Raw genomic sequence first — 3,646 nt, forward strand, 5'->3', positions numbered from 1 at the left:
ACAGAGGCTGTGGAACTTTGGGGACATGGGGCCTAGCTGAAGGACATGGGCCATTAGGGATGACTTTTGAAGGTTCTGCCCACCTGGTGCTCTAGCCTAGCTCTGTTTCCTGGTCTGCAGCTGTGATGTGAACAAGCCTGCCTCTTGCTTCAGCCACTGTGGGTGGTGCTGCTCCCACGTCTGTGGCTTCCCAGCCGTGACTGGACCTCTGAAAGCTTGAGTCCAAATAAAGCCTCTGCTCCTTAAAGTTGGCCCTGTCAGGCATTGTGTCTTAGCAACAAGGAAAGTAGCTAATTTACTTCCTAAATACCCCTCGTGTGCATGAGATAGATGGAGCATTCACCTGGTCTGTGTGGTCTGTCTGTCTGTCTTTGTACACACATTCATGTAACAATAGCACCTGGTCCACATTAGGCCATATAAATGATGCCATCTTTCTTGAACTCCAAGACCCTCTATGAACTAAATGTTAATTTCTGTGCTGAGTATCCATTATATTTATAGTTCAGAAAAACAAACTATAAATGTCACCAAGGAAAGCAGCAAAACAGGTCACAGATTCTGAAACTCTCTGGCAGGGCTCAAAGCCTAAAGCCATTTGTAGCTGGGTGACATTAGGTGACTTTTTAGCCCCCCACCCCTCCCCACCCCCGTCGCCTGTCTATGCCTGAGATGGCAGTTTGCACTTTGCAGAGATGAATTATGTTTACATTTACAAAGTTTTTGGAGCGAAATGTTACCAGACACTCGGGGTCATAACTCACCTCAGTTTCCCTATATTCCAAAAGAGGTTAGGGCGCAGAAACTGGGAAAGAAAAATGGACTTACGGAAGTACAGCCAACAGGGGAGAAAAAGGGCCTAATTTCTCTCTGTCCTGCCAGAAGAGGAGCGCATGTTGCTGTGAGGCAGGTTGAGCAGTCCTTTCTGGGATGGATGGAAGCTGGGCCCCCAGTTGCCTCCACCGCCTCTGCCCTGAGAAGGCTGCCCTGTCTTCACCTGGAAGACGCTGTTGTATTTTCACGGCGTAAGGTGTTATAGAAGCACAATAAATACAACAGAAATCATATGAAATTGCTCGAAGCCAGAAATACAGAAAAACTCTAAAAGTAGGAAAAGATGGGGGAGCACAGCACATGCAGAGAACCCAGTGTAAGGGTGTCAGAAGACGTTCCAAAACAAGGCAGGCAAGAAGAACGTAGAGCCACATCTTCAGGCACTGAGAGAAGATCGTGCCAACGTGGATGGCTATGCCCAGCAGAAACATGCATCCAAAATGGAATTAAACTTTCTTCAGGTATAAAGAGCTAAGAGAATTCATCACCAGCAAACCCACGATACAAAAAACCATTAAGGATATTCATCAAACAAAGGAAACTGATGCCAGACAGAAACACAAATCTGAACAAAGGGAGCACCATATAATACTACATTGTGCGTACGTGCTGTGAAGTCTTCTTGGTCTCAGCGCTACATGGTAAGTACACGCTGTGAGCTCTCCTTAGTCTCTGATCATGGGATACATAGCAAAAGCAATCACAATATATTGTAGGATGGTGTTTATAATGTCTGTAGAGTCAAGATGCAACAGCTGAGGAGCGACGGGGCATGGTAGCTCGTGCCGGTAATCCCAGCACTTGGGAGACTGAGGCAGGAGGATTGCTGTGAGTCTGGAGCCAGTCTGTGCTGCATAGTGAGGTCTAGGCCAGCCTGGGATACAGAGTGAAACCTGGTCTCAAGAAAATAATAATAATAATAATAACAATAATAATAATAATAATAATAATAATAATAATGGCTAGGAACAGAGAAATACTGTAAGATTCTTACCCTACACAAAAAAGCTGCGTGGCATGTCTTAAAATTAGACTATGGCAAGTTAGATGTGTGCACCATAAACCCTTACACAGCCACTAAAATAAGAAAACAAAGTCCTCACTCCAATAAGCCAAGGAAAAAGGAGTGGTTAAAGCACTCAGTCCAAAAAGAGACGGGAAAAAGGAAAGGAGAGGGGAACGTGACAGTAGGAATTTAAATTCAACTACGAGAAATAATGTTCCTGTAAATGGTCTAATACAGGAATTAAAAAACAGAGATCTTCAGAGAAGATAAAGATCCAGCTATTCTACCTACAAGAAACCACCTCTGGGGCCGGAGGAATGGCACTGGCTGCCCTTGCACAGGACCCTGGTTCAGTTCCCAGCACCCACCTGGAAGCTCACAACTGTCTATAATTCCAGTTCCAAGGAATCTGACAGCCTCTTCTGGTCTCCATAGGCATTGCATGCACAAGGCGTACTTTCTAAAACACTCATATCCTTAAAATAAAAATAAATAAAACAAAAAACTTTGTTGGAAAAGAAATAAACTACTGTTGTCTATTCCTCCCAAAATAACACTAAGATTTAGAGAATGTGTGCATGATAGCCCATGCCTTTAATCCCCACACTCAGGAGGCAGAGACAGAGGCAAGCAGATCTCTGGGAACTCTAGACTATTCTGATATACATAATGAGTTCCAGACCGGCTACACAGTGTGGTCCTGACTGAAAAAAAAAAAAACAAAAAAAAAACCATTAAAGGACTGGAGAGACCAGAAGAGGGTGTCGGATCCCCTGGAGTTACAGATGGCTATGAACCACCATGTGGATGCTGGGAACTGAAGCCAGGTTCTCTGCTGCAAGAGAAGCCAGTGCTCTTAACCTCTGAGCCATCTCTCCAGCCCTCACTGTTTTTTTGTTCAACTATAATGTGGACCATTTATAAAAATAAACCACATTCTAAGCTGCAAGGCAAATTTTTATAAATTTTAAAGTGTTCAGGTCACAGATTGTGCATTTTCTGTCCACAAAGGAGCTAGATTAGAAATGAAAGAAAACTTCAAATAAAAATTCCCACATATGTGTAAAATAATAATACACCTCTAAATAATTCCTGGGTCAGAGATTAAATCAAAGGGGCAAAATGGGGCCAGTGAGATGGCTCGGTCATTAAAGGTGCTTGCCAGCAAGTCTCCCAACCTGAGTTCTAACATCAAAACCCTTATGATGGAAGGAGAGAGCCAACTCCTGCAGGTTCTTTTCCGACCTCCACGTGCATGCTGTGGTGCACACATGGGCACACACATGCACACATGAGTGCACATATACACACAAAGATATAAACAAACAAACAAACAAATAAAAATAAATGCATTTTTTATTTGTTGTTGATTTTGCTTTTTTGTTTTTTATTTGTTTCATTCCATTTTTTTTTTTTTGAGTCAGGGTCTCACTATGCAGCCCCAGCTGACCTGAAATTCCCTATGTAGACCAGATTGGCTTCGATCTCACAAAGATCCACCTGCCTCTGCCTCCTGACTGCTGGGATTAAAGGCATGAACCACCATACCCAACTAAATAAATATTTTAAAGGGGACAAAAAAGAAAATTTTGAACTCATCAAGAATGGAAATACAATTTACCAGAATTGGTGGGTCATCGTTAGCACAGGATCAGAGAGTAATTAACACCACACTAAATTTGATTATTTGAAAATAATCAAATTTAAGGCCTAAAATCTGTGTCCTTAGCATCCACTGTAGCTAGAAATACAGACCAAAATATTCTAACTCAAAATGAGAAGAAAGGAACTCTTGAAGAGCGGAAC

The sequence above is a fragment of the Nannospalax galili genome, unplaced genomic scaffold, assembly GCF_000622305.1.
Source record: "Nannospalax galili isolate Female #2095 unplaced genomic scaffold, S.galili_v1.0 scaffold652, whole genome shotgun sequence".
Lineage (NCBI taxonomy): Eukaryota > Metazoa > Chordata > Mammalia > Rodentia > Spalacidae > Nannospalax > Nannospalax galili.